We start from the raw sequence: 8,275 nt of genomic DNA on the forward strand, positions 1-8,275 counted from the left end.
TAATGAGGAGGATTTTAAAATGCTAAACTGATGATTTGAATATTTTACCCTGGAGGTAACGGGGGAGCCATTTAAGATTTTTTGTTAGGTGTAATACATGGTCAAATCTGTTTTAAGAACACCAGTTTGGCAGCTGGGTAGAGGATGCAGTAGAGAAGGGAGAAACTATAAACTAGGAAAGCACTAAGAAGTCATTGAAAAATTGTCAAAAATGATGAAGGAAGGGAATGTGGTAAGAGTTGTAAGAAAATAGACATACACTATATATAGTTTATTGTTGGTGGAGCTATGAATCAGTACAACCATGTTTTAAAGCGATTTGGGATTATTCAAATAAAGGACTAAAATGCCCATACTCTTTGACTCAGTGATTCTATTTCTAGGCTTATACATAACCCAAGAAGGACATTGATAATAAGAAACAAAATATTTATATCAATTGTTTGTGGTAATAAAGAATTAGAAGCAAAGTAGATGTCCATTGAATAAAGAATGGCTAGGAAAATTGTAGTTCATAAATATAATGCAATATCACTTTGCTAAAAGAACTATGATGAATACAAAGAATCCTCAAGAACTGATACAGAGTGAAATAAACAGTCAAGATAACAATACACACGATGATTATAACAATGTAAACAGAAAAACAAAAAAAATGAATGTTGCAAAATTACAAAGAACTACAGTATCTCTAAAGAAGGGATATGAAAAAAACTCCCTTCTCCAGAAATGGATAGTCAGCCAATCAATAAACATTACTCAGCATCTACTATGTGCCAGGCACTGTGCTAAGCTTTAATGAGAAACAAAAACAAGATGGAGAAAATCCTTTTTGTCCAGGAGCTCACAATATAACAGTAGAAAACTCAGAGCCCAAAAGATGGCAAAGTCCTGATGAGTTCTGATATGAAAGAAAGAAAAAAATGTCTGGCCTGGGCTCTACTTTCCACCTCCTGTCCAAAGAAGAAAGAGGGCTCCAGGGGAAACAAGTACTGACCAGATCTGAGTTCAAAGGTTAATGTGATCTTGCAAGATAATGAGGTTCTAAAAGACACAATAAGGTATAGGACATTACTTTCAGATTTTCAGATTTTTAAAAATGCATTTTATGTTGATTTTTTTCTCTTAATATTGTTATATGGGATGGCTCTCTGGGAAGAAGAGGGGGACCAAGGGCAATTATGGTAATGTATTAAAAATAACATTGATAAAAACTTTTTTTAAGAGGCCATCATTGCAGTAGAACAGGCAAGGAGAGATAAAGGAGAACTTGAACTAACACCTTACTTAGTGGAAAAAAGGAACAGACATGAGAAATATATGTAGGTAGAATCAAGTCTTGACAACTGATTGGCTGAGAGTCAAAGAAGACTCTCCTACAAAGCTGCACACCTAGCTGACTCTTAAGGATGCTTGTACCAATCAACAGAAATAGGGGAGCTTCTGAAGATGGACAGGTTTTGGAGAGAATACATTTTGAACAGGTCTTCCTTGCCCTTTGATGTCTTGAGACAGTCAGACAATCTAATGGAGAAAACTTTGTCATTTGGAGTCAGAAAGACCTATATTCAAATCCTATCCCGGATATTTAACTAGCAGTACATAATTGGGGCAAGGTACTTCACTTCTTTGCTTTATTCAGTTTCCTCATTTGTAAAATAAATTTCCCCACTCCCCACCCCCACCCCCACCCTTTATGAGGATCAAAATAGATAATGCTCATCAAGAGCTTTCCAAACCTTAAAGTTACAATTAAAATGCTAGTTATTATTTTTAAAGCTCTGTACCTTGATATCCTCATCTGTCAAATAAGGAAAATTATTATATCTGCCCAATGCATTTTCCCGGGGCCATTCTCCCCAATATCAGCAATAAATTGTGAACTAAATAGACTGTGTGCTCTGGCCAGAGACTTAAGTGAGTGAAGATTTGAGCTTGAGACAAGAGTTCCCCTATGCTGTTTTGGCAATCTAAAGAAGATTAGACAGACTAGCAAGAGTGACATCCTCAAGGGAGCCTCTAGGCCCCTAGGAGTTGTTACCACACACGATCATTACTGCTTACAGTTTGTATCCTAGGTATTAATTCACACTCTTTTGCATGTGATCTTGGGGTTATTTCTGTCCATTCTCAGGTTTTCATGATTGCCACATCAGATTGGGGTCTTCTGGGAGATAGGGGTTATGTACACTCCTGCCTTTTATAGAAAGTAATATAGTCACTATAAGGCTCAATATACAAAGATGGCTGTGAGCTACATTGTTGGCTAAGAACTATGTAAAGAAAAGTGGCAGGAAGGAGTCCTGTAATTAGAATGGGGGAGGACGACAAAGGGACTTTTCCAGCAAAATGAAAATTAAAATTTTAACATTTTACCAAGGAGGGAAAAAATACCCTTAACCCTCATTTGAACATTAATAAGAAATAAAAGATGTTGTTCCTTCCTTTCCCTGTAATTAAAACTTTTAAAATAAGACCTGCAGCTTCAAGATCTCTTCTCGACAGGTGACTGTGTTACCTTCTCAGCAAGTTATGGTCTTAATTGCCTAGGAAGTGATGAGAGGTTTTATTGACTTGCCCAGAATCACAAATCTGGCAGTACATAGATAATAGATAGACATAGATAGACAGATAGATAAATGGACCAAGGAATGGGTAGGTAATAAAATGTGTGGGTATATATATATCTGTGTGTCTATCTGTGAATATAGTTCGGGGACTTCTATCCCCAAATATTCCCTGATTCCAAATCAGCTTTCTATCCACTATGCCAGGATGCAACTGATTAATGAAAAAAAACAAACAAACAATAACAACAACAACAACAAAAAAAAAAACCTCTTTTTAACAATAATATAAAATGCTCCCTCCATAAGCCCTTATTCCTTACTTTGACCTCAGGAACACTCAGCAATACGCTGATACACTCATCATCCAATCTCTTATTAGTTACCAATGTTTTAATTAACTAGATTGTAAACTCCAAGAAATCAATCTCTTCAGGTGTTCTGTCTATACTTTCTCTCATCAGCTCTGAAAACAATAAATTCTTGAGGTTTGTCAAATGGAAACAAATTGTCTCTCAAATGTTTATCTTTAGAAGGAAAGGGATTCACATGCGCAAAAATATTTGTGGCAGCCCTTTTTGTAGTAGCAAGAAACTGGAAACCAAGTAGACACTCATCATTTGGAGAATGGCTGAATATGTTATGATATATGAATGCTATGTGAAATGAGCAGAACAAGGAGATCATCATACATGGCAATATCAATATTACATGGCAATCAATTCTGATGAACATGACTCTTTCCAACAATGAGATGATTGATACCAGTTCCAATGATCTTGTGATGAAGAGAATCATTTATACCCAAAGAGAGGACTGTGGGAACTGAATGTAGATCACAACATAACATTCTCACATGACCAGCAGGATGAATACAGAGAGGCTTGGAGAGACCTACATGGACTGATGCTAAGTGAGATGAGCAGAACCAGGAGATCATTATACACTTCGACGACGATATTGTATGAGGATGTATTCTGATGGAAGTGGATTTCTCTGACAAAGAGACTTAACTGAGTTTCATTGGATAAATGATGGACAGAAACAGCTACACCCAAAGAAGGAATACTGGGAAATGAATGTGAACTATTTGATTTTTGATTTTCTTCCCGAGTTATTTTTACCTTCTGAATCCAATTCTCCCTGTGCAGCGGGAGAACTGTTCGGTTCTGCAAATATGTATTGTATCTAGGATATACTGCAACATATTTAACATATATAGGACTGCTTGCCATCTTGGGGGGGGAGGAGGGAGGGAGGGGAAAAAACAAAACATAAGTGATTGCAAGGGATAATGCTGTGTAAAAATTATCCTGGCATGGATTCTGTCAATACAAAGTTATTATTAAATAAAATTAAATTTAAAAAAACATAATATTCTCACTCTTTTTGTTGTTCATTACATTTTGTTTTCTTACTCATTTACTTTCTTTTTTTGATCTGATATTTCTTGAGCAAGAGAATTGTATAAATATGTTTATATCTATTGGTTTTAACATGTTTAACATATTTTAAAATGCTTATCTTTATAACTTTGATCGCTTTCTGTTAGGGGATCAGGACAGAACCTGTGATTTCATTAATACGAAAAATCTAGATGAGGAAACTCATCTCTTACACAAGACTGGTATTAATACATTGAGACTGGTGAATCTGGTCAGGACCTTTTCTGCTATGACTAGAGGTTTAGAAAACTGTCTATAATGAGAGATTAAAATGTGACTTGCCCAAGAACACACAAATAGGTAAGACTTGAAATCTGGTGCTTTTCAGCCTGAAGGCCAGCTCTCTATCTACTCTTCCATATTGCCTTCACCAAGTATCTCTTTCTACTCACTTTGATTATATAAAACCATTGATTTGAAAGATAGATTCATTTAGTACATTCTTTATGAGTAAAGTGTTTTTAATTTTGTCTTTGTAAGCCTAGAGTTCATAGAATGTTAAGCACATCTTGATGAAATGCCACTTCACACCATCAGATTGGCTAATCTCACAGAAAAGGAAAAAAGATAAATGCTGGAGGGGATGTGGAAAAATAGGGACACCAATGTTCTGTTGGTAGAGTTGGACAATAATTTGGAACCAATGCCCAAATGGCTATGAGACTATGCATATTCTTTGACCCAATGATACCACTACTAGGTCCAAAAGAGATCAAATAAATGAGTAAAGGACAACTTTATGTACAAAAAAAAAAATTATAAGCTTTTTTGTGGTGCTAAGGAATTAGAAATTTAGGAGACCAATTAGGGAATGGCAGAACAAGTTGTGGATATATGATTTAATGGAATACTATTATGTTATTAGAAATTACAATCATAATGGTTTCAGAAAAACTTGGGAAGACTTATGAGCTCATGCAAAGTAAATTGAGCAGAACAAGAACATTGTACAAGTAACAGCAATATTCTAATGATGATCAACTGTGAAAGATTCAGAGTACTGATCAATACAATAATCCAAAACAATTTCAAAGGACCCTTGATGAAAAATGCTAACCACCTCCAGAAAGAAATGAACTTCTGCTACAAAGATTTTTTTTATTTTATTTTTCTTGCCTTCCTCACATACACATACACACACAACATGGCTAATGTGGAAATATTTTTGCATGTTTTTATATGTAGAATGAGTATTGTATTTCTTGACTTCTCAATGGATGGGAGAAAATGCTTATCAATATCAATTGATCAAAAGATGAGACTTGGAATCAGGCGACCAGCCAAATTTGAATTGGCCTTCTACACTTACAAGACTATAGGTTTAAAATTAAGTTACATTTCAATGCCTCATGCTCTCTTTCCCCACCTCACCCCAATGTTGTTTCACTGGTAAAATGGGGAAAATAAAATTCATACTACCAAGGACTCTTTTTTTCCAGGAGCCTAAAATGTATGGATTATCATATTAGTCCCAAAGCCATTAATTAGTACCAAATTCCATTGGTATGGAATTCTAATCTCAACGATGGTGTCAGAGACAGGGATGACATTAGTGAGAGTGAGAGCTCTCCTTTCTCATTAGTTACATTAGTATATTGAGATAGCATTACTATATAGATGGGCACTCATGCATCTTCAAGCACATTACATAATTAAGATAATATATGCAAATGTGTTCTGGAAACTCTAAAGGATTATTAAAATATAATTAGTGTCAATAATCATATGTCTCTATGTCATTCTTCTTTCCCCCATATGGATGGAGTTTGAAAGTATAGTGGACTGGCCTATACTAAATTTACTAACAATTATATGTAGAGCTAAAGTCACATAATATTACCGAATGTGATCTTTTCAGAAGGGAAAAAAGTTCTGAAGGAGCTCAACCCCTATCTTCTAACTGGAGGGTGGAAAAAGAGAGTTTAGGGAGTATGGAGAATGACAATGAAATTATATACAGGAAAAAATAAGGCACTAGGCACTAGAAATCACAATTTTAAAATGAATGAGTCTTTGTCCTTAAGAAGTTTCCATTCACTAGATGGGCACAACATGTATTCATGAGTAAATAAATACAGAATACATATCAAAAAATCTTAGTGATTAGTAGAAAGTCATTAAAGACTAGGGATATCAGGAAAAGGTCTCTTGAAGGAGGTAGTGAACCTTCCTTAAAGGGATTCCAAGAGACAGAGGGACAAGGAAAACATTCCAAGCATGAGGGGCAGCAAAGACACAGAAATGGAAGATTGAATGTCATGTCATGGATATGGAACAGTAAATAGACATTTGTGGCTAGAGTATACCGAGTATATAAGGAAGAATAATGTGAGGTACAAATCAGTCTGAATAACTAGGGTGAGATTGGGAAGGATTTCTAGAAGTTATCTAGAACATTTATTAAGCATTTACTATATGTTTGGGAATATCAATTTGGCAACACTATTCAGGATAGTTTATAGAAGGGAGAGACTGGAGATGGAGAAACCAATTAAGAGACTACTATAGTAGATAAGGAGAAAAGGTATTAAAGGATTATATGGGGTAATTGTCATGTAAGTAGAAAGAAGGATGGATTGAGAAAATGATGAAAATCAAGACAAGGCTTGAGTGACTGGAGGAGTAAGATTAAGAAGTTGAGGATGACTTCTGGATGAATGGGGGGATGAATCCTCTCAACAATAAACCAGGAATTTTTAACAGAAAGGTGGATTTAAGAGGTGAATTTAAGAGATGGTGAGTTCTATACGTATGAGACATCTAGGTGCAGCAGAGAGATGAAAGCTGAATATGGGAGTCAAATGCATACAATATGTGAATCTGGAGAGGTTCTAGAACTTAAAACCCTATGCACCATACATATGGAAGGGAATATGAATGAGAAATTTGAAACAGTACTAAGAAGTTTGACCTTATAAGAGAACCACAAGAGAGTATCTTTTAATTAGAATACCCAGAAGGAACGAGTCAAGTAATGTCAAGAAAGGATGGAGAACCAGAAAAGGCCTATCTGCAGTTTTTGACTCAATACCACTGTAGCACCCTTTTTCAACATACTCTCCCTCTGGGGGTTTCTACATGCTGCACTCTTACTACCTTCCTATTCTTTCTTGCTATTCTCTTACTATCTTTCTAACAAATTATCGATGATCGGTGACTGGCAGGGAATAAAGCTACAAGAAATTGAGAAGTGAGTGGAAAGTGAGGAAGAGAAATCTAATAGATTCACTCTAATAGAGATAGCTTTTTTCCTCCGACTTTGACTGTGAAAAGAAAGGAAAATACGGTGAGAGCTGAAGAATGTTAAGGTCTAGTCGAAAAGATTTTTTTTTTTTTTTAAGGCTGGGGGAGATCTGAGCATATTTGTCATCAGCAGATAAAAAAGAAATTAGGAAAATTATGAAGAGAGAGGATATCTAGATGATCTGAATAGAAGACCTTATCCATCCTCTCCTCCTGATTGAAGGATCAATTTCATTAGTGTTTAAATCACAAGATTTAGGCCCTAGCTTAGGGTGCTTCCAGTTCTAAATCCTACGATTCCATAATTAGAAACTGGCCCAGTCTTGAACAAGAGGAAGGAAGGGGAGGGAAGATTTGAGCTTATATTCGAAAAAATCCAACTGTGGGACATTTGCTCGGGGAGAGAGGGCAATAAAAGGCAGGGGAAAAGGACACTGGGGAAATCCCCTTGCTCCAAGGTTTTTCCCTCGGAACTGCCTGGGAAACCGAGTGACTTCCAGAGTAGAGGCACAAGGGATGGAAGGGCTTTCTGTGCGCTTCTCCTTAGCATCCATGCCTTGGATCCCTCCAGTCCAGTCTCCACCCTCCAGGACACCGCCCCAAGTTGCTCGGCCTCGGGGACCCCGAGAGGCGGAGTCACCGAGGCGAGGTGACCCAGACTGACAGCTCCCCTTCCAGCTCCGGAGCGCCGAAAAAAATTTTTGAAAACCTGAGAACCATAGACTCTCTGTTTAAATAGGCAGCGGGGGTGTGGCCAGGAAAAGGAGGTAGAGCTTGGGACTCGGAGAGGCGTGGCCCGAGACGGCTGGAATGTTGTTGGGTCCTCGCACCGCATAGTAAAGCAGGGCCACGCCCTCTTTTTCCAGCCTGGCCAATCGGAATGTCGGAGCGGTTTCAAGTCTCCCCGTCAGCCTGCCCGCCTCCTACCCCACCCCCCTTCGGGATTCGCTTTTTTTTTTTTTTTTTTTTTTTTTTTTTTTTTTGGTAACAAAATTGCTAAAGCTCCGGAAGCTTCGCCAG

Source organism: Antechinus flavipes, chromosome 5 (assembly GCF_016432865.1).
Source record: "Antechinus flavipes isolate AdamAnt ecotype Samford, QLD, Australia chromosome 5, AdamAnt_v2, whole genome shotgun sequence".
Taxonomy (NCBI): Eukaryota; Metazoa; Chordata; class Mammalia; order Dasyuromorphia; family Dasyuridae; genus Antechinus; species Antechinus flavipes.